Below are 24,316 nucleotides of genomic sequence, written 5' to 3'. Positions count from 1 at the left end.
ACAAATGATCCAATTTTTGGTATTTTGTTATGGCAGCATAAACAGACTGAGACATGATGTTTAAACACAGACACTATAGCATTTTATGCTAATAATTTCAAAAGGAATTATGCAGTGTAATTTTCTTTGCATGTTTGGGGTACTGTTTATGTTACCCGAATTTTATCTCTAAGCATGCTCTGCCTTGGCTGAGAAAGTGAGTGATGAGCATATGGAGCTACCTGTGGGAGGCAGCTGGCAATCAGAAATTATAGAGCATTGGGAGCCAGATTGAGATGGCTCTGAATCCTCATGCTACTCTTTTCTAAATCTTGTAAGGTCTTGCTTCTGTATGTCATACAATTAGTATCTTGCTGATTACTTAACACATTTCTTAGCTCCCCTAAGAATACAGGGACTAAGTCTTTTTTTTTTTAAGATTTATTTCTTTTTATTGGAAAGGCAGATATACAGAGAGGAGGAGAGACAGAGAGGAAGATCCGCCATCTGATGATTCACTCTCCAAGTGAGCTGCAACGGCCAGTGTTGTGCCGATCTGAAGCCGGGAACCAGGAACCTCTTCCAGGTCTCCCACGCGGGTGCAGGGACCCAAGGCTTTGGGCTGTCCTCGACTGCTTTCCCAGGACACAAGCAGGGAGCTGGATGGGAAGTGGAGCTGCTGGGATTAGAACCGGCGCCCATATGGGATCCTGGGGCGTTCAAGGCGAGGACTCCAGCCGCTAGGCCACGCCGCCGGGCCCAAGGGACTAAGTCTTTTAAGTCATCATTTACCAACCTGCTGTTTACCCTGAACTTAATACATATTACGTACTCAAAAAATGATTCCTGAACAGATAAAGGAATAGTTGAATGATGAATGACTTTGTAAAATGAAAATAGGTTCTAGTTCCTTTGTAGTTTGCAGTAGTGATTAACGTAAGAGGATGCATAAAATGTTTACTATATTGTAAGACGAAAAAATACGTATTTTTTTGGAAAGGCAGAGTGACACAGAGAAAGGGAGAGACACGAAAAATCTTTCATCTGTTGGTTCACTTCCTAAGTGACTACGGTGACCAGCCCAAACTCGGGAGCATGGAACTCCATTTAGGTCTCCCACATGGGCAATACGGGCCCAAAAATTTGGGCTATCCTCTGCTGCCATTCCAGGCACACCAGAAGGAGGCTGGATGGGAAGTGGAGCAGCCAGGACTTGAACTGGCATCCAAATGAGATTCCCAGCACCACAGGCAGCAGCTCATTCCTCTGTGCCTCTTTGGCCCCAAAGTATGTATTTTGTTCTCTTCTCTTTTACCTAAACAATAGGTCTTATTCTCTCAGGGGTAGCTCCTTGAATCTCATTTATTGTATGACATTCTCTTAATCTAGTGGAAATGAATGACAGTCCAGCATACCTGATTCCCATAGGTAGAAAGGCCTCTGTTTACTCTATCCCTAAAGAACTTAGCTGAATGGCAATGCAACTAATAGAAATGAAAAACACTGGAATAAGCTTATGGGTTGTATTTGATTACACTGGTGGTAGAGTCATCATGATATATACTATAGCAATGAAAATGTTTAGTTGCTTTTCTCCATCTTAAAAAAAAAAAAACAGTCGGAAACCTCATCCAACTAGGTGAGCATCCTCTTGTGGAATCCACAGTGATGTTGTATGTTTTTACTGAGTAGGAATATTCCTACTCAGTTGTAGATCTACCTTTGACATCTCAGATATTGTTAGGAAGCTGCTTGGGGATAAGATTCAATGCAGGTAAAGCTACATTAAAGTTATGTTACAACATCAGGGATTCTTGTGGATCAGGATGAGATAGATGAACAGATTTCTAAATGTGTCAAAGTGATGGCAGCTGGATGCTATTCTAGTGGCAGGAATTTAGGAGATATCTAAATTTTCTGTAACTTTTACAGTGATGAACCCAACAGCATGGAAACTGATGGATGCTGCCCAGCCCAGCACACAGTAGTCAAGGTCTTCATACACATCAATGGGTGCCATGGCCTGGTTGGAATGATCCTCAATTAACCCTCACCAGGCGCACCCCCAGATCTGGATTTTGCATGTGCCGGCATGAGCTGCACACTAGCTCAGTCCATCTTGCATTCCCTATGACTCTCATGCATAGCCATGGGTGTGGCAGCTTGGCTCAGCCTGCACCCCCACCAAGAATCAGCCCACACACATGCCCATGGGTGCTGTTGCCTTGCCCAGCTCAGTCTGCCACCAACCCTGACCCTTGTTCTCTCCAGTAGGAGCTGCAGTCTAGTAGAGGAATACCCACAGTTTCCCAACCAGGCCCTCTCCCAGCCCTAGATGTTGCACTTGCCAGGAAGTACTGCAGTTCAGCCTGTATGACTTGCATACAGTTTCGGAACTTGCCAGTGAATGCTGAAAAGCCTAACCTGGCTGGCCCAAACCTATTCTGGCTCTCCTATTGCCAGCAGCTGCAGCAGCCTAGCCCAGCCTGGCCTGCCTTAGTCCCAGCTCTCATGTTCACCAATGTAAGCTGTGGTCTAGCAACAGAATCCCCAAAGTTCCCCTAGCAGGAATGCTCCAAGCCTCAGGTGTTGTATGTGCCAGCAGGTGCTGTGGCCCAGATTGAGATGGCCTGGCCCCATTCTCAGCATTCACCAGAAGGTGTTGCAGCTTGACCCCCTGCTCTGACACTTGTGGACAAGCACTGTGGCCTAATCTAGCCAGACATGCCCCCTAGGCCCAGCTTTCACTTGTGCCAGTGGGCAGGGGGATGTTGTTTAACCCAGGTCTCTCATGTGGCCATGTGCTTTGGCCTGACCCAGACATGCCCTCTGGTTATTCCCCTCTAAACTGCTCTGTCTTAGCTCCCTCATCTACCTATTAGTGTAGTGACCCAGACCATGAAGACCCCAGAAATCATTCTTGCCATGCCAAACATGCTCACACTCTAATATGTTCCCAGATCCCCTTCCCTGGGAAATTTGCAGCCCCTTGCCTGGGGACCAATGTGGTCCCCTGCCTTCCCCACATATTTTTAAAATAGAAATATAGAACAGAATAGGCAACTATGATGGCACACTGGTATACTTAACACAAATTCAGTATCAACCAGGCCCAGAATGCCCACAAGCCATAGCTGCTTTTCTCCCAGCAGTAGAACACTTGCCTAGGTACAAGGCAACCTTTGCAGCTGCCTATAGCTGGGGGATGAATATGGTTTCTATTTAATTTTATGAAATCATGCTCTATTTCCAAAGGCCACTCATGAACATAAATTGTACTCTGTTTTTTGGAGGTTTTGAGGTTACAGTGTTGGGAATAGGCTATGATATGAAAATTCTTTGAGAAGAAATAGAGTATAGTGGTAGAACTGTGCTGGCCAACATCTCTCTCATTCAGCTCATTAACTGCTTAGCATCCTTCCGATTCACTCCTGTGGGTCTCAAGACTACCAAGTGCCTTCCTGAGAATCAGCTGTAGCCCTTCTACTGTGCTCCTCTGCCCCAGGGGCCATGTTAGACACGGACATGTGTGTCCTTTTATGAATTTAGCTAGTAAACTCTCAGTGGCTTTGTGTGGTTATTTGGCTTCCTTTCTTAAAGCTTCATTTGTTTTTATTTGTAAGGCTGAGCTACAGAGAAAGAAGGAGAGACAGAGAGAGATCTCCCATCTACCAGTTCGTTCCCCCAAGTGGATGCAATGGTCAGAACAGTGCTAATCCCAAGCAAAGAGCCAGGAATGTCTTTTGAGTCTTTCTGAAATGTTCTAAAACAATTAGTTTCAAAATTTATTTCAGAACCTTGTTACAGATGTGTGTTTTATTAGATTTACCAGGCCTTATTTTTTATAACTTAAACATATGTATGATGTTTGCCACCTCTTATATATTTTCTATTCCCCACAATTTCTCAAATCCTACCACCAGTGACTCTGTTGACATTTACATGGGGAAGCTGGCCTGCAGGTGACCTGAATAAAGGGACCACAAAAGTGGTCAAATGTGACATGTTATGCACACTATAGCCAAGTGGTGTACTAGCTGCCAAGCTTCATTTTGTGATTGGATCTGCCAAGGACAGCAATTTGTGGTGGACTTCATTGGGGTTGCTCTTCTGGTACCCAGGTGGTTTCTAAGACTGCATTTGTTAAGCAAATTCCTGCACTTAATCATAGCTGGGGAGGTTGCTGGCCCAGCCTATATCTAGCATGGCATCTGTAGCCTTATTTAACACCTGATCAACCAGTTTCTTAGATTGCAATGAGGATGTCATTATTATGGTGGATAGATAACAAGTAATGCTGGGAGTAATTTGTCTTGTTGCAGGTCTAGTTCTGCCTTGGCTGGCACATGGAAAAAGAATTGAGATCATATAGCTAAAGTGCAGGGAAAATATTCTATAGGCCATTCCATGTGAATGCAAATTGGTCCTGATTCTCATCCCACAAAAAGACCAAAAAGGAAACAATTTGGAACTGGCTTATTTCACTAAGAATAATGGTCTCCATACATTTTATTGTGAGAAATTGAATGTCATTCTTTTTTTAATGGCTGAGTAGCATTTCATTACATACTCATAATCATATGGGTTCTTTGATTTGTGATAATACACAAAGTACAAAATTGCAATGTGCTTGATATTTGATTTTTGTTTATAACCCTTATCTATACTCCTCAGCAACAATGATTTTTCTACTTACTTGTTGAATTCTTCATTTAGTAGCTGGTGACTATAAAGTAAATGGAAAGTGTATCATTGCATACATTTTTTAAAAAATAGAAAAGGAAACAGGAGGGAGGATGGGAGTGAGGAAGGGGGCAGGGTAGGGTGGGAAACTCATTATATTCTTAAACTTGTACATATGGAATGTGATGTTTGTTCCCTCTTATGTAAACATAAAAATTATTTAGAAACATACAAAATTTTAAAAATACCTGAAATAAGAAAAGGACAGAAAGAAAACATCAACTAGATGAGTAATGGGACCAGTCTTCATGTGAGCCACTTCAGCTTTGGTCAAGGCAATGGAGCTGAGTACCACAGGGGTAGGAAAGCACTTCAGCATTCAGTCTTTGCTGGTCCTTGATCAACTTCAATACCCCTGAGGCATCCCTCATAAGCCAGACTGGATTGTCAAGTTGCATCACTATGGTATGTAATACTCTTGCTTAGAGCAAGTCCTGTCGCAACAGGAAACCTTTTCTCTACTGAGTGTGCAGTATTGCTTTTGTTGAAAAACATACTGGGGTTTGCACAACTTAAGTGGTGGATGGGAGAAGACATGACCCACTGTTGGAGAGGACATAGTTCGTGAGGCAGCCATGAAATAACACATCACAAACAGTTCATATGTGCTTAGCAGTGGGAACCACCATCACAAGCCATCAACATGACCTAAAGGGCAGCACTCAGAAGCTCCTAAGAACATCTGCTATGGGTCCCACATTCTTTCCCAAACCTCTGAGTGCATCCAGATATACTTACCCTGTAAGGGCCTGGAATTATTGTCCCACGAATGCCAGTATCAAGATCCCTGTCAAAGACTGCTCCAATACCTCCAAACACTGTCTTCATATTCTCTGATTTCCTAGAGCAATAGTCTTGCAGGTTTATTTCTGTCTGGTTCAGTGGTGGACAAGAACACCTGTATGAAGAGCTCATTGTCTTGTTTATTGAGACTGTATCATCCCATGGGAGACAGTCAGATCTGCAATGCCCCTCATCTAAAATACCAATGATAGTTGGCACTCCTGGGTTCCTTTGCTGTGTCTGTCCTCAGTCTTCATGTTTCACTCTTAGAGAAGAATCTCAATCCAGTGGCTCCATTCTCAGCAGTGTCATCTGTGGTTCTTCACTGAGTGGAACCTGAGACTTGTAAGTTGCCTGCCCTGAATAGAGTCCTAGCAGAGACCCTTAATTCCCCTCAGGCGTCATCAGTGCCTGCCAAGACATCCTGTCAACTGGCGACTGGTATGAAGCGTTAAAGGCAGCAGGGAGCTGAGATGCAGTTTCCTTGCTTTACTTAGGGCCTACCTGTCCATCTTCATTACTGCCCCACTTCTTCCTTGTTGACAGGGAAGCTGCCTGCATCCAACCAATGTATCCCTGTGTAATCAGCCAGAGGCCAACACCTCTGCCACTCTTACCCCTAGAAGCCAGTATCACCTTGGGATGGCTTGGTTGATACACTTGCACCTCTACCATATCACCATATACCTTGCAGTGACTCTGCTCTCTGTCAAATCAATGACAACCATCACCACCACAGGAGAGGAGTTGCACTTTGTGGAGGACAACAAAATGCAACACAACCATGCCCTTTACCAAGAGCAGCTGTTCCCAGAAGTCAGCCCACTGAATGGCTTACAGGTGACAGGGTTGCCAAGAAAGACATAACTCGCACACACAATGTCTGGCACAAAACTCACTCAGGTGGAGTGAGATCAGAGGGAGACCAGCTTCAATAGTGAGTGCTGGTTCTCTGTGACTCACAGCCACGGAGGTGGTCTGCAAGCATCCTGCCATGCACTGCAAGTAAAAGAGCCCTTTCCCTATCCACCAGGAGTACACAGAGCAGTAGTGTGGGCAGTGTGCAACCTGACAGCATATGACACATGCTGTGGCCAAAAAAGGAAGAGAAAGTCAGATCTAGAATGGGAGGGAAGGTCCCAAGCAAAGCAGTAGGCCAGCTTTCCTGGTCAGGGCTCCCTGTTCTACCACATGAGGAGAGTTCCTGGCCCAAGGGACAGCTTCCTCCAGCTGTAACAAGCATCAGCAGGCTGCATGTGAGATATTCCAGAGCTGCTCTTTCTCTGCCCAGCTGTGCTGGTAGAAGTGCTGAGTTCCATGTCCTTAATTATAAAGCAGGAGAAAGAAATCATCACAGTCATCAAATACTCACTCCTCACGCTGTAAGGGTTAACAAAGACAGGAAATAGTTAAGACAAAACATCTTAGTATTGTGCCTACAAGCCAGTGAGCATTACAGAAAGGGTGAGGGATTGAACTTCAGCCTGCTATGGTGCCATGTCCCCAGGTTAGGGAGAGCAGAGATTTCTATTTTTCCACAAATATTTATTGCATGTATTTCATGTATTAGAGAGTATTTTAAGACAACAAATTTGGAGATAATAAGAAAAATAAAACTCTGCTTTTATGTATCTTTTATTCTAAAGATTGAGTCACCAAATTAATACATGTTACCAGGACTGAGTGTTTTAAGGAAAAATACAGCAAAGAGAGGTTATTTAAATGGGGATGAATATTTCAAGGAGATTGATCAGGAGAGCTAGGAGGAGTGAAGATTTATATCCAAGCAGGAGACCTGCAACAAGTGTTTTTAAAAAGGCATGAGAATTGGGAGGAAGAGTGTTGCAATGATAGGAACAGCAATTGCAAAAGCCCTGAGGCAAGAATGAAGTTGGGAAGTTCAAGAGTAACACCAAAAGGGTCACTCTTGCTAGTAGGCAGATGAAGGTTTTTGAGGATGGGCAGAGCCATGCCAAGAACTTGGGATGCAATTTGGAATGTGTAGTGAGATTTGACATACAGTTATGAAAAGATCATTCTAGCTATTTTGAATAGATGATGTATTTAAATAGGAGGCCATAATAGCTGACCCAAAGAGAAAGGCAAGTTGCTTCAAAGAGTGGTAGAGGAAGATGTGATGAGAAAAATTTGAGGCTGACAGCTTAGGTGTGGTATGTAAGAGAGGTAGACAGACAGGTTTTTGGCTTGAGTAAGTTAGTGGTTTGATGGGGAAAACAGTGGAGGAAGAGCAGGTGTGGGATGCAAATCAAGGGCTTAATTTGGACATGATGAGCTCACCATGTCTAGTGAAACCCAAGTAGAGACATGAAGGAGACTGTTCAATGTGCATATCTCAGGTGAGAGATCAAGGTGGGAAGGTGGGAATGATAGGAATAAGTTGTATTTAAAGTCATGGGCAGGATGAATTCACAATATGAAATCCCTCAAAACGTGATTCAAAAGAAGAGTGAACCCTGGGGCCTCGCAGCAAGAGGTATGAATGAGGGTGGTCCAGTAAAGAGGGCTGAAAGGAGTGGCCATTTCCCCATTTGCTTGAAGCACCAGAAATCCTAGTGGCAGGAGCTGAGCCCCACAGTGGGCTCTTCTGATGCTCATGTCCGCTTGAACCTGTTCTAGGCCTCAACCTCATCCATAAACTTAGAGGAGTTCATAGTGGAATAACTTCAGGATATGCTAACACTCAGTGCATATCCATCAAAGATTATCTAAAACTTTATAAATGAACACATAAATATTGGTGATTTTAATTTTCTATTCATCTTTAAGTACTTGTTTGTTTTCTTTCTGCTTGAGATTTGTATTTTCACTCAGAGAGACTGATGTCCTCATTTTGAAATATATCAGAAATGTTTTTGCAGAATTCTCAAATGTCTCCTACTTTACTGGATGACAAAAAACTTTCAGAATTTTATCATCTACTAAATAACTAATGTGCTTGATATTTAAACAGAGTGATACATAAGTTTTAAGAAATTCTAGAGATGCTGTTTGAACAATATTAGTTTAGTTAATTAAGATAAAACATACAAAATACATAATATATGCAAAATACTCTATTAGCCATTTGTATGATTTAGTAATTGATAATCTACTCAATATTACTGTGTATCAGATAGTATACAAAGTGTCTTACATGAACTTTCTTTTTTCATGAGATTTTCATAGTATCCTGAGATAATGGCAGCATTGTCATCCGTATTTTAAAAAACAAAAAACAAGTTTTTGGAGTTCAGTAACATTCTTATGGCCAAATTAGGAAGAACTGGAAGTTTAGCAGTTTCATTATAAATACTAATTTTACTTACAACATAAAAAGCAAAGTCAAGAGGGGAATATTCAGCCTAGGTTAAAACGTTAATTAGCATGACCACGATACATATTGGAGTGCAAATATTTGATTTTCAGATCCAAGTTTTGACTCCAACTTTCTGCTAATGCAGACTGCTGGGTTACAGCAGAATAGTTCAAGTAATGGGGTCCTGTCATCCCTGCGGGAGACCTGATTTGAATTTCCAGCTCCTTGTTTCAACCCAACCCAGAGTTAGTCATGGCTAGTTTGGGGGACAGAACCAACAAATGGCCATCCACTCTTTTTTTCTCTCTCTCCCCCTGTCTGCCTGATTCTCAAATACAGATACAAATTTTAAAATGAGAATAAAATAAAATAAAATAAAATAAAATAAAATAAAATAAAACAAAACCAGACTTAGCAAAAACAATGAGCATGTATCTCTAAAGACAAATGTGACAATGACATGAAAATTCCATACCAGTTTTTTTTCCATTTCCTCCTGAAAAGTGCTAACACTTTCTATAGTATTTTCAGAATACTAAAAAGCAAGATAAGTGATCCAAACACAGGATCAAGCAGTGTCATGGTGAAGGTCAGAGCGTAGGCTTTCTTGGAAAAACACCCATCACAGCCCAGACCAAAGCCATGGGCAGCTTCAGCTTCAGCACAGGAGCAGCAGCAACAACACAAACATTCATGGAGGAAAACACAAAGAAAAAGGCCTAGCAGGAGATTGATTTGGAGCGATTTGCTCCTCAATTACAGCAGCAGTATGAAGAGCAGCCATTGCAGCAGAAGCAGTAGAGGGTACAGGAACCTCACAGCAGTGTGGACAGAGCGCTGGCAGTTGTGCCTCCAGCAGTGGCAGTGGTAGCAAGAGCCACTTGAGAGATTAGAGGGACTCTAACTGGCACCTTCACCAAGGCAAGGCACTACAGGTGCTTGTGGTTCATCTTCAGAAATCTATTTGGAACATACTAGATGGATACTAAATTCTAATCAAGATTATTTCTTTCACATGCTTTAAAGAGATAATGCATTATTGTAAACAGCAATATAGGTATTAAAAATAATGATTGTGGGTACATTGGATTAAAAGTTATCAAGGGGCACACTGGGTTAATAATTCTCAAGGAGCATACTGTGGCATATTGAATTAAGCCACCACCTGCATGGTCTCCCACATGAGAACCCATTTGAGTCCTGGATGCTCCACTTCTTTTTTCTTCTCTTTCATCTCCTTTTGTTTTGTTTTCTTTTCTTTTCTCCTCTTTGCTTTTTTCTTTTTTAAGATGTATTCATTTTTATTTGAATGGCCGATTTAGACAGGTCTTCCCATCCACTGATTCAATTTCCCGAATGGTTGAAACGGCCAGAGCTCAGCTGATCTGAAGCTAGGATCCAGAAGCCTTTTCTGGGCCTCTCACTTGGGTGCAGGTTCTCAAGGACTTCAGCCATCTTCACTGCTTTTCTGGGACATAAACAGAGAACTGGATCAGAAATGGAATAGCTTCATCACAAACTGGTGCCCATATGGGATGTTGGCAACACAGGAAAGAGGATTAGCCTACTGTGCCACCATGCCAGCACCATGGCTGCTCTACTTCTAAGCAAGCTATCTGCTAATTTGCCTGGGGATTAACATAAGATGGTACAGGTATTTGGACCCTATCCACCCATATAAGAGATCCAGATGGAGTTTTGGGATGGCCTAGCCCGAGTCATTGCAGCTATTTGGGAAGTGAATCAATAGATGGACGATATCTTTCTGTTTCCCTTGTGGGTTTTTAAATGTCTGTTTAGGTTCCCATTGTACTCTACTTCAGATCTTTTGGAGTAGTAGGCACTTAGTGAGGCTTCAATTTTGAGTGTATAGTATATATTACTTTCTAAATAAAATATAAAATGTTGATACGTTTCTTTGAGAGGGAAGGAAGCATAGAAAAGAGACAGAAACTCCCATCATATTCTTTAATTTGTTAAATTGTTTAGTTCCTTAAATGGTTGCATCAATCAGAGGGCTGAGGTGGGAGACAGGAACTCAATCCAAGTTTCCCATGTGGATGGCAAGAACTGGATTACCTGAGTCACCACCACTGCTTTCTGTGGTCTGCGTCTTTAGGAAGCTGATATCAGGAGTCAGGGCTGGGGATCGAACCCGGGTACTCACTGTAAAGTGTGGCATTCTAAACTGCTTCTTAACCATTAAGAGAAATACCTGCCCAAAGCAGACACCTTCAAAATTTTACTTCATCTGTAATATCTTGTGTTCTGTTTCTCTACTTAAGATTACAACATCACAGACTACTATTTCATGAAAGGTATTACAATTTAATTATTTTCTTAAGTTGGAAGATGCCATCTGAGACCTCCCAATTAAAAATCAAATAATTTCACCAACATAGGTAGATTTTATTTTTCTTTTTTTCCCTTTATTTTTATTTTTTTGATGATCTTTACACAGTTGATTCGGGCATGAAGGGTCAAGAGCTAGAGAAAAGTGGGTATGACCATTACTTCCACATTCTTTTTTTTCCTTTCTGTGTCTGGGGAAAGGGGTGAAATAAGGGGAAAAGCCACACCCAGCCTCCCAATGATCCCAGGATCCCTAATGTGGGGCCTGCTTTGAGGTCTCCACTCAAGTGGTTTTGATAGCTTAACAGTTTTGTATTGCTGCCAATGTCGCCACTCCAAGCACGATGAAACCTCTCCAGAATCCACTGGTTGGCATAGTCCACCTTAGAGTCTCCATTTGCCCAGATTTTCACTGCCAACACTTGGCTGGGGTAGTTGATCAATTTGTTCTGTCCTCTGTTCTCTGTTATGGTACCAGCTGTCCTCTGCAAATTCTAATGTACCATTGTATCCTTCATATCCAGCTGGCCATGCACTCCATTGTTTCGTAAGACACTGAGGAGGCTCAGCTCTAACACAAGCATTCCACAGTTACACCATGGATGTTGGCAACACAGGAGTGCAATTTTCTCCATGGTTGAAGTTGAAGTTCTGAGTCCGGATGTTCAGTTTGGGGATCCCCAAAGAAACCTCAGCTGAAGTGATCCCAGACCTAATTCTTGTGTGTACGTGTGTGCTTGCCAATACAGGGTCCGGCACAGTCTGTCACCCTAATCAGCTTACACACATGTTGGTGGTTGCAATTGCTGAGTTAGTTCTGTCTCCAGCCCTGTCCTCTATGCAAACTAATGGGTGTTGCATCCCAGCCCAGTTCCACCTACCATACACTTGGCCATGTAAACCAGTGGGAGCTGCAGCTTAGTTGGGGCTACTCCGAATAACCCCCATTAGGCCTGCCCCCGCCCTGGTTCCCGTGCTTGCCTATATTTACAACAGACTGGCCCAGTCTGTCCCACATCCCATTCAGCTCTCATACATGTCAATGGGCATTGAAGCCTAGTTCAACCCAACCAGCCCCACTATGCAGCCTACACATTTGCCGGCGGGTGCCACTCTCTGTGTAGCCATGCCTGCCCCCTAGTCCTGGTTTTCATGCTCACCAGTGGGAGTGGCAAGCCAAAAGGGAGGTGCCCACTGTTTCCCTACTAGGCCCATTCCCACTCACAGATCTTGTACTCTCCAGGTGGTTCTGCAGTTTAACTTGACAAAAATTGCCTCCTGTGCCAGCATCTGCCAGCTGATTCTGCAGCAAAGCCCGACAAATCCATACCCACTCTGCTTATGCATGCACCAATAGGAAGAGTCAACCCATCCTGGCTTTCCCCTGATCCAGCTCAAATGAGGCTAACAGGTGTTGTAGCCATGCCCAGACTGGTCTGCCCCTGATCCAAGCTTTCACACTCACCAGTAAGAGTAGTGGTCCAACAGGGGAGCCCAGTGCAGTCTCCCTACTGTGTTCATTCCCTACCTTCCCATCTTGCGTGTGCTGGTAGAACACTGTGGTCCTGAGGGCTGGATGGTTGAGTTGGTTAGATGGAACTAAGCTTTAATACCCATTGACAAGTACAAGAGCCAAATGGGATGGGGGACAGACTGGTCTACTGCTACACATACTGGAAAACCAGGGTAGGGGGTGGGCCTGGTGGGGGTTATTTTGGGTCGCCCCGACTATGCTGCAGCTCCCACTGGTTGATGTAAGGGCTGAGTATGTGCTGGGCTGAACCAGACTGGACTGCAACACCCATTGGTTCCAGTGCAACTCGGGACTGAAAACAGAACCAACCCAGCAATTGCAACCACCAGCTGATCGGGGTGATGGACTGTGCCGGGCCCTGTGCTTGCTAGAACATACAAGAATCTGGTCTGGGAATACCTCAAAGTTTCTTTGGAGATCTCCCCAATCGAACTGCTGAACTCAGAACTCTAACCAAGAAAAGACAGAAGACAGAACAGGTCAAACATTCATCTCAGCTATATGTTGGCAGCGAAATATATGGCAAACGGAGACCTTATGATGGACCATATCAATCAGTGGACGACCTCATCGAGCGAAACTGGCAGTGATTCATAACTGGAGAACTATTAAAACCACTTGAGCAAATATCTCAGAGCATGCCCCACATCCGGGACTTGGGGTGGGCGGGAAACCGAGTGGGGCTTCTCCCTCAATATCCCCCTTTACCTCAGATACATGATGGAAACAATATGGACATAATAGTATTATCCACTTCCCTATACCCCCTGAACCTTTTTTTTTAACATATTATTTTTTAAAATTTTCTATATTATTATTTTTTTGCAAGCTAATTTTTTTATTATTTATTATTTTTAATTCATTAATTACATTGTATTATGTGAGACAGTTTCATAGGTACTTGGGTTCTCCCCACCCCTCCCCAAACCCTCCCACCATGATGGATTCCTCCACCTGTAACATATTATTTTTTTAAAAAATTATTTATTATTTTTAATTCATTAATTACATTGTATTATGTGACACAGTTTCATAGGTGCTTGGGTTCTCCCCACACCTCCCTCCCCAAACCCTCCCACCATGGTGGATTTTTTTTTTTAAAACCGTAATTAACTATGTAAAGATTGTCAACAATAATACAATAAAATAAATTAAACAAACAAAAAAAGAACACTGTGGTCCATTCTGGCATGGCCCGCCTCTCTTTGGCATTTGCTAGTGGGTGATGTAGCCTGGCTGGGGCAGGAACCGCCCACAGTTCCAGCTCATACTGGTGGGGCTACAGCCTAGCCCAGCCTAGCCCAGCCCAGGCAGCCCCCAGTTCCAGCTTTAATGTAACCGGCTGTGACTGGCCTGACACACACCATCCTGATTCTCAAATTTGCCAGTGGGTGATATGAACTGGCCTAGCCTAGCTCACCCCAGATCTGAGCCAAATGTATGCCAGCGAGTACCATTACCGGGACTGGTCTGGGTTGCTTCCTTTCTTGGTGCTTGCGCTCACCTGCAGGGACTGTGTCCCAACAGAGGAGTTGCCAAGCTCCTCCATCAGAACCTCTTCCAATGCCAGATCTCACACCCATCGGTGGGTCCATGGGTCAAACCTACTTAGTCCATCTTCCATCCTAGCAGGAATGGTGACCTTTCCTGACTGGCTCTTTCCCTTTCCAGTTCTTACTGTGGGGTGCTACAGCCTAGCCAAGCCTGGTCCACACCCAGACACAGCTCACATGTAGCTCAGTAAGGACAGAGATCTAGCCTGCTCCATCCTACACCCATCCTGGTTTTCACAATCACCAGTGGGTGCTGGAGTCTAGCCCAGTCTGGCACACCCCAGAACCAGTCTACACCCATACCAAGGGAGACAGCAACCATGTCCAAACCAGACAACAAACCCTACTCTGGCCCTTGCACTCACCAGTGGGAACCACAACCCAGCCAGTGCGTCTCCTTTACTCCCCAACCAGGCCTGTTCTCAGCCACAGATCTCTTGTGTGCCAGTGGTTGCTTTGACCCAGCTTGGCATAGCCCCCACCTGTCTTGGCCTTTGCCTTTGGATGCTATAGCCTGGTCTGACCTGGCCAGCCCCCAGTTCCAACTCTTGCTCATGAGTGCTGCAACCTGGACCTGTTCTATGTTCCCATCCCTGGCTCTAGCAAACTGGCAGGTGTGATAACCCAGCCCAGAATGATCTGTACTCCAACGTGGTTTCTGCACTTTCCAGTGGGCTAAGTTCTGCTTGGTCCTGCCCGGTCTGCCCCCTTCCAAAACCAGTCCGCACACTTGCCAACAGATAGCAGCCTTGCCCAGCCTGTCCAACACCCAGGCCTTAATCATGTGCTTGCCGGCAAAAGCTATGACCCAAAGGGGGAGTTGCTCAGGTTACCCCACCTTGGCTCACTCCCAGACCTAGATCTCACATGCTAGTAGGTGCCAGGTCCCTACCCAGCATGAACTGCCCCCTCTGTCCCAGCCTTTGTATGAGCTGGTAGATGATGTGACCTGGCCTGCCCCACACCATGGTAAGGGTGCACATGAGGGTGCTGTGGCCTGGACATGCCTAACCTTTTCCAGCCCCAGTACAGCGAGTTTTGGCAGCTTCCGTGGTCACACCTAGCTCAGCCCTACTTCCCCAACTCTTAAGCTAACCAGCAGGCCTTGCATTTCCACAGGGTTAGGCCCATATATCCCCCCACAGAATCTACCCCCAGACCTGGTTCTTCTGTGTGCTGGTTGGTGTCATGGCCTAGCATAATGTGATCCATCCACTGTTCCAAAACTCACTGTCATGTACTGGGATGTAACCTTGCCAGACATGCCCCCAGCCCTAGTGATTGTATGGGCTGGCATGTCGTGGTCAGCAATGTTTTATGCTAACAAGCCCAGCCCAGAACTCCCATGTGGGCTGGAGCATCAGTCTGACCCATAAAGGTCTTCCGGTATCTCCCCTCCAAACCACCAGGTCTCAATCTGCTCGCTTACCTGGAAGTACAGTGGACTTGTCTTTTGGAGTCCTTCTGCAGTCATTCCTCACCTACATTTATGGTGGTTTTTTTCAGGGATGTCCCTCAGCAGTAATTCCTCCTGGGAATGAATCCACAGGTCGTTGCTCTTCCTCACCTGTGTGACCTCTCAGTCTCCCTGCAAATTCTCAAGCACAAGTTCCTGGTACACACCACTGAGCAGCCCAAAGGTTGCACCCAGTGCCATTGGCACCCAGGCTACCCAGCCCAGAGTCAGTCCTGTGCTACCACCTGGGTGGTGGCAAAAGAACCCCTTCGCAGGGACTGGGGCTGCCTGCAGCTCCTAAAGAGCACAAGGGGTCTAGGTGGCCCCAGACCAGCCTAGCACAGGGCCAACCCTGCTGCCACCATCTGGTTGGGGGCAAAAGCACCGCTTAGCAGGGCGGGTGGGGCTGCCCACAGCTCCTGGATCTTATTCTTCAAGTGAATTTTAACTCTCTAATGAACATGTCTCAGTGATGAAAAACAAGCTTTAGCTCTGATCACCCAAGAAACAAAGATGAGACTTAAAAAATATCAAATTGGTGCTGTTGTTGCCAGAACAACTAATGGTATATTCTTCTAACATTGGGAAGGGGAAGGTTAGCATAGCATTAGCAAAGCTTAAAGATCTTATTATCATTTTTGAAAATTTCCTTCCATTAAAATTTATTTAGTTGAATTCTAAACATATGAATGCATTATTGCATTCATGAAAAAATATATTTTGATGCTCATTACTAGCCCTGTTTCCCTTTTCCTTCTTCTTCCTTGTCCTACCACTTCCACTGCCATTGCAGTTCAGTGAATCCGCTGTCAACCCAACTTCCAATGGATGTGCACAGGGTACGGAGAACTAAGTAAGTCCTCTGATTCAACACACTCAGTTTACTGCTGATAAAATAATCTCAAAAACCAACTCTCATGAAAGTTGTGATTTTACGTTCTACTGAACTTCCTCTGCCTGCTGAGATTTCCTTCATCCTTCAAAACTTTATTTTTTTAAATTTAGTTGGTTTTTCATGAAAAAGTTCCATAGTCTCAGGGATTTCCCCTTCCACCCCATTCCTCATCCCACATTGATTTCCCCTATATTATTACAATAGTATAGTCCTCCAACAGCAGTCATAAGTCCATGATCCTGCTGTTTAAGTGTATCTTTGTATTGTAGGTATAAGCAATGGTAGAAAATCCAGTATCCTATCATCAAGATACATTTAATAGTTCCATTGGGAGTCCATCTTTTATTTGTGAGTAGAGATTCATATTGCACTGTGACTTCACTTCTTGGTATGCTAGACTGCATTATACAGTTTCTCCAAATGACTGTATATACATGCATGTTTACCTAAATGTACCTATTAATCTTGTGTCTTCCATGAAGGTTGTCTTGTATCAGAGAGAACATACGATAGCTGTACTTATGAGATTGGTTCATTTCACTGTGTATGCTTTCCAGTTGGGACCATTTTGTTTCAAATTGTTGAGTGGTATTCCATAGAGTAGATTTACCACAGTTCTTTATCCATTCCTCTTTCAGTAAGAATCTAGGTTGCTTCCATGTCTTTGCTACTGTAGTCTGTGCAGCTGTAAATACAGGATTACAGGTCACTTTTTCATAAGTGGATTTCATGTGCAAGAAGTGGGATGGCTGTGTCATATGGTAGATCAATTTTCAGTTGTCTTAGCACTCTCCATACTGACTTCCATAGTGGCTGTACCAGCTTCAACTCCACCAACAGTAAAGGAGGGTATCTTTTTGCCCACATCCATGTCAATAGGTGTTGTTAGTAGAATTCCAAATATAGGCCAATCTCAATGGAGCTAGGTGGAACCTCAATGTAGTTTTTATTTGGATATCCCCGTCAGCTGGGAAGCAATTTTTCATATGTCTATTAACCATCTGAATTTGCTCTTTTGAAAAATATTTGTTCATTTTCCTTTGCCCATTTCTTCACAGGGTTGTTTGTTCTGCTGTTGGTCAGTTTTTAAGCTCTTTGTAAATCCTGAATATAATACCCTATCTGTTGTATAGTGTGAAAAGATCTTCTGATTCTGTTAGTTGGTTCTTCGCTTTGTTGGTTGCTTCCTTTGCTGTGCTTCTTAGTTTGATGTAGTCCCATTTGTTTATTTTAGGACTGATGGCCTACGCTTTTGATGATTTTTCTAAGGAGTCTTTACCAATGACTGTGTCTTGCAGAGCATTACCTGTTTTCTTCTAATAGTTTGTTTCTGGGTGCAGATTTAGATCATTGATACTTTGAGAGTTGATTTTTGAACAAGGTGAAAAATGTGTGTATGAGGGGGTGTCTTCTTTCTTGCTTCTGCAGACTGCTACCCAATTGTCCCAACAGCCTTTGTTGAAGAGACCAGACTTTTTCCCTGGACTATTTTCAGTTCTTTTGTCGAACATTGTTAGATTGTACATGTATGGGTTCCCTTCTGGTGCTTCTATTCTGTTCCATTGATCTTCTTATCTATTTCTGTACCAGTACCAGTGTTTTTATTATCACTGCCCTGTAGTGTGTCTTGAGGTCTGAAATTATGATTACTTCAGCTTGATTTTTTATTCTTCAGGATAGCTGTGGGTATTCATGGTATCTTGTGTTTTCAGATGAACTCTTGTGTCATCTTTTCTATTTCTGAGCAGAACATTGTTGGAATTTTGATTGGGATCACATTGAATCTATATGTTATTTGTGGTAATATGGACATTTTGATTATGTTGATCCTGCCGAACCAGGAACATGGCAAAGGAATGTGTAACCTAGAATGCTAATTTCTATCCTTCCTCTATTCAATAATCAGTGCAGAAAAATGATTCCCCAAGAGTCATATAGGTAGTATAGAGATAAATGTGCATATAGAATTCAGGTCCTCTGATTCTATTTGAAATAAGAAGTACTGAAAGAACAGCATGAATGCCAGTGGAATCCTGGTGGTGATTACTATCAGTGCATTGTAAGAATGTTGTTAGTAGACCATATTGGCTCTCAGTAAACCCAATCCTGATGACCTGACCTCCCCTTGATTTACAGGGATGTGTATTTTGGGCTGTGAAAATGTGTAGAACATTTTGAAACCTACTGGTTCTTTTAAGCCACCAGCACAGTATTTACATGCAGTTTTTCTTACTAAATGTGCTACCAGCGTCCACTACTACTCCCACTATCATCAGTGTCATCATTAACTTCACTGTGATAATATTTTAAGTCAACCAGAATACAGCAGAGTCTTGCCTTGGATCTTGAGCCCTGTGGAAGAAACTGCCATTTCAAGATTCTTGGCACATACATACTGCTGTGGTTTGAATTGTGTCCCCCTCACTTCCTCAAATTCATAGGTTGAGTTTTCAACCTGTAATATTTATAAATGTGAACTTCTTTGGAGACAGGATCTTTATTAAGTTAAAATGAAATCATAATGATAGACTATTCTAGTATATATGGTGTCCTAACAAAAAGGGAAAAATTGGTGAAAGACACATACATAGGAAGAAGACCAGGAAGAATAACCATCTACAAGCCACAGGACTGGGTCTGGAGCAGATCTTTCCTTTATAGCCCTCAGGAGGAATCAGCCTGGCTAACACTTTGATTTTGGACTTCTGGTCCCCAGAAAGGTGGCCATGTTATAGCCTTAGCAAACTAGCAATCATACAGATACCAAATGAAATAGCATGAATATCTTCCCAATGTGTGGGCTGTCATGAAAGAGAGATTAGCCAATGGTAGCCCTGGAAAAAAGGCTTCCACTTGCTTCTCATTCAGCCATTCTTGGAATAGCAACAAAGAGGCCTGACTACCCTGGACAGTCTCAGTCTCTGTTGGTTTTCGTTGGTTGGCAGCTGGCAAGTGGACACCTTTTTTGATGACTGGCCATGACAATAATATCCATTTCAAAACAGTGTATTAGCTGTCAGGTTGTCATCTTGTTTTCTACTCCTCTATAATTTAATTGCAGGAAGACACATTGTTTCTGTTTCATGCACCATGAATTCTGTTGAGTGAGATCCATTTTCAAGAGATGAAAGAAAAGTTTGGGCCAAACAAAAACTTACTGTATGGGCAAAAGGTTACAGAGATCTTGTTGAACAATGCATCGTGTCAAACAGTCATAGCAAGAGGTTTCAGTTGAGCATGAATTTATGATGAGCCACCAAAGAAGTATTGCCCAGAAAGCTAAGAAATCATGGCTGCCCAGAAAGTAGTAAGGCATGTCAGTGCAAAGGAGGCAATAGCTCTGCAACACGTTGCCCTGGACAGACCACGCCTTCCCAGACTAGTTTTGTACCAAATCCTTATGACTAATCAAAATGGTTGATGAGTGGGATGGTGAAAATTCTGACAATCACACTGTAGCAGAATTTGTTCATGGAACTGGATTTCTTTAGCATACAAAAAGGAGATATTTAGAGAACAGGGAGGGAAGAGGACATATTGGCTGAGCATCTTCAAATATATGCAAAGTACCATGCAGTAGAAGGACCATAATTCTGTGAATCCTGGGGAGAAAGAACCAGAACCAAGGAGAATTCATGAAGAAGATTTTTAGCTCAAGGTTCAGGAGATATTTGTGATTATTAGTTTCCTCAAAGAACACTGGGCTACTCAGTGGGATGTTGCTATATTTTGATTTAGGTATTGAGGGCTCAGTCCTCCTTATGCTAATGAATTAATGTCAACAGGTAGTGAGTAAAAGGTAGAAACTTGATCTGATTCTAACTTCTAGAAGATAAGCCCTATGAGAGATCTTCAGGACATTAGAACACATCTTCTGGAGGAAGTGCTTGTGAGTTGGCTGGTTCTCAAAGCTGCCCTGGACTTAGTGCTCACATTGTACTTTCTGACTTTCCATGTTATTGTTCCTCCACATGTGCTGTGCCATGGTGAGCCTCCATTAGATGACAAAGTAATAGTGCTGCCTGATCTTTGACTGTGATCCTTCAAACCAAGAACTGAAATAAGCCTTCTTTTTCATAAGTAAGCATTTCAGTGAAAGTTAGCAAAAGGTTGGCTTTGGGCGATGCTTGACTGCTTTCTCAGACTACAAGCAGGGAGCCTGATGGGAAGTGGAGAAACTGGGACATGAATAGACACTCGTATGGGATCTCGGCACATGCAAGGCAGGGACTTCAGCCAGTAGGCTAACGTGCCAGGCCTATGTGGTTATTTCTATGATCTAAGAGCAAGGGCCTGGTGCCGTGGCCTAGCAGCGAAAGTCCTTGCTTTGAATGTGCCAGGATCCCATATGGAAGCTGATTCTAATTCCGGCAGCCCCTGTTTCCCATCCAGCTCCATGCTTGTGGCCTGGGAAAGCAGTTGAGGACAGCCCAAAGCCTTGGGACGCTGCATCTGTGTGGAAGACCTGTAAGAGGATCTGGGCTTCTACAGAGTGGAGCAGGTGGACAGGAGGAGGCTTGGATCCCAACCCTGAAGACTCCCAGATCCTCACCAAGGACTATCAGTACGGGCACCAAGGACTACATCCCAATTGCCAAGGAGACCACGGGGAATTGGACTGCCTTCGGAGGCCGAGAACTCTGAGGTCACCCACCCCCATTTGGATCTACCACATGGGATGGAAGAAGTCCAAATCCTGCCTTGCAGGATCCAAGGTCGTTGGAACGACAACCAGGAGCCCTGAGCAGTCCGCAGAAACAGAAGAACAGTAAACTCTTTAGGACTAGGGAGAGGAGCTTTCTCTGGTCCTTGCCTGGTTCCAACTTTGGGTCCCCACCCTATCTCGCAATGACCATCAGGATCGCTCCAACAACCCCTCAAAACAAACAAACAAATAAACAAACAATCTAGAATAGATAGACAAAGAACAACAAGGAAAGGTTAGAATCAGACAGGAAACAGCGTGGATTCACTTATACCTTACTAGGTGGGACACAAAGATTAGTTACTCCTCACTACGGTATTGAAGATTTCTCTGCACACCCCTCCTAAAACTGTTCACCTAAACTGTTGACATATGTCTTGTTAGAGTTATAAGCCAGTCTAGACTACCCAAAAAACAGCCAAGTTCAGCAAAATCATGCTTCAATGCTATAAACTGCTAAATACTGAAATTAAAATAGACATGAGACAGCTGAATAGTAATCTATAGCCATTTTAAGGTGTAAAGAACCCGGTTGTATATAAACTAATAATTGAGATGTCAATGAAGAAGTCACAGGATGTGGTTCAGAACTTGCATTCTTTTTTTTTCATTTTTTTAACATATTGGTTACTCAATACTATGTCCCTTAATTCCATAATGTTATAAATTGTTACCGATGTTATGTTGGGGCTTTTAATTGATTGGGATGATACTCTGCCGGCTCTACCTTCAGACCAGAGATGGTCTTCCCAAGACACCGTTGAACTTACCTGGACAATAAGATGCTGGACTCTAAGCTTGGTAAATGCTTGCAATGAAAGAATCTCAACTGAATTTGAACTGCGGTAATGCAACAAGGTGGAGGAATCCACCATGGGGAGAAGAGGGTTGGGGTGGGGCGGGGGGAATCCCAGCACCTAAAAATCTGTGCCACATAATGCAATGCAATCAATTAAAAAAAAGGAGAAAAAAAAAGAGGATCTGGGCTCCTGACTTCCAATTGGCGCAGCACCAGCCGTTGTGGTCACTTGGGGAGTGAATCATCGGACGGAAGATATTTCTGTCTCTCCTCCTTTCTGTATATATCTGACTTTGCAATAAAAATAAATAAATCTTTCCAAAAAAAGAATATAAACTAAAATCATAGCAGATAATGGAGAGGCAAAATGCAAAGCAAACTAAATCCTCTGAAATAGTTCAGGAGAATAAAAGACTGGTGGTGCCAAGAATCACAAAGAAGCATTCAAAATAGGAAAAAGGACTCTTGTTTAGTATCAAAAGCAGTATTTCACAGTAATCTTTTCAAGTCTGTGAGAAGAAATGTGTCATTCTTAGACAGCTAGAGTGAGGTCTTTATTGTGATAATATTTTGGTTCTGGGAAGGGAATCTACATAATTTAAAATTGTATTGGTGTTTTGCGGGTTTAAAATATATTTCAACTCATATGCTACAATTAGTTTTAATTGTTATTACTTTATGATGTCTATACTATTTCATTTCCTTTATAGCCACAAAGATAATGTTTATTCCTATTGATATTTAGACTGGAAAAATCCCCAGAGACACAAATAACTTTGAAAACTGTTTTTTTTTTTTTCTTTTTTCTTCTCAAATCCACTAGTGTGTGGACCCAGTGTGATAGCCTAGCGGCTGAAGTCCTCGCCTTGAACACCCCGGGATCCCATATGGGCACCGGTTCTAATCCCGGCAGCCCTGCTTCCCATCCAGCTCCCTGCTGTGGCCTATGAAAGCAGTTGTGCTGGGCTCTCTTCCTCTCCTCTTCTTCATGTATGTGCCTTTCCAATAAAAATAAAATAAATATTTAAAAAAAATAACTGTTGATGCTCACACGTTGTGGTCCTGCAGTAAAATTCAGTGAGCCACATAGTTATATTTTCTTAGTTTAGCTCATTGAACTACAATTATTTTCTTTATTTAAATCTGTGCTTTCCTGGGAAAATATATACATACTTACCCAGATATTTGATAATGTAAAAATTACATTGCCCCATCTATTTTATGGCTTTCTAACATCCTGTTTTGACATACTCAATGCATTTTGAATTTTAAAAAGAAAATTGGAGTTTTTGAAATTTTATAAAGAGCAGGTACTTTCAGTATGCCAGGTCCCATGAGGAGTTTGGGGATATTGAGCTCATGGCTATAAATCCCTTCTGCATCCAGACAGGCTCCTGGGATTGGCAGACAACCAACAGGTGCACCAAGTTCTTTCAGCTCCCTGGCCCTCTAGCCCAGAAGCTGGGCAGCCTTCATTCTCATTGTCAGCCTTTGTTCTGTCTTGGGCTGTGGAACCAACCTCACCCTGGCAGGGAGCCCAAGAAGGTCTCCAAGTGGCTAGCACGGAGGTCTTGAATGCAGTCCGTATTGCACGTCTTTTGAGACATTTTAGATTCTCACTCTGCTCCCAGCCCTGGCCACTGCTACTTAACCTTGCTTATTACAGAAGTCTCCATTTTACACCCACAGTCCCGACCTAACGAGATTGCTTAACATGCTCATTCTGGGCCCTGGGCTCATGAGAGTCACTTGGGTATTTCTGGTGGGAACAGGAACAGGAGGAAGCAGCCCAAGCACATGTCACAAGGGTTTCCTGTCCCCTACACTCAGCTTTACATGTGATTACTTCCACACCAGAAAACTTCAAGAAGGGTTAGGAGGCTACCTAGGTCACCAGATAAGGGAACAAGCCAAGTCACATTCTCTTTCATATTTAAAACTTGCAAAAAATACATGCAAAAGTGTAATATGGATTTAAGCCATGAAAGACAATAGAGAAAATGCCATAAACCTAATCAGAATGAATATTACCCATAGCTTTAGGTGCCTCCACATTCTGACTTGTGTAAATCCCATTGTCCAAACCCTCAATCCCCACCAAATATCACTCTCATATCTGTCTTCCATCTCCTTGCTGTCCTTTCTGATCTCACTCTTATGTAAGCTACTTGTATGAAGTTTGAAACTTTATAAAAATAGTA

General features: G+C 43.1%; 1 long non-coding RNA gene across 1 annotated transcript in view; it reads right to left on the bottom strand.

The window, feature by feature from the left end:
• LOC131478542 (uncharacterized) overlaps window positions 1-24,316 on the bottom strand; it is a 47,013-nt gene that overhangs the window by 17,262 nt on the left and 5,435 nt on the right. The window lies entirely within an intron of this gene.

The sequence above is a fragment of the Ochotona princeps genome, chromosome 2, assembly GCF_030435755.1.
Source record: "Ochotona princeps isolate mOchPri1 chromosome 2, mOchPri1.hap1, whole genome shotgun sequence".
NCBI classification, from domain to species: Eukaryota; Metazoa; Chordata; class Mammalia; order Lagomorpha; family Ochotonidae; genus Ochotona; species Ochotona princeps.
Note: the sequence above shows the minus strand (reverse complement) of the source record. Positions and strands in the feature narration are given on the sequence as shown.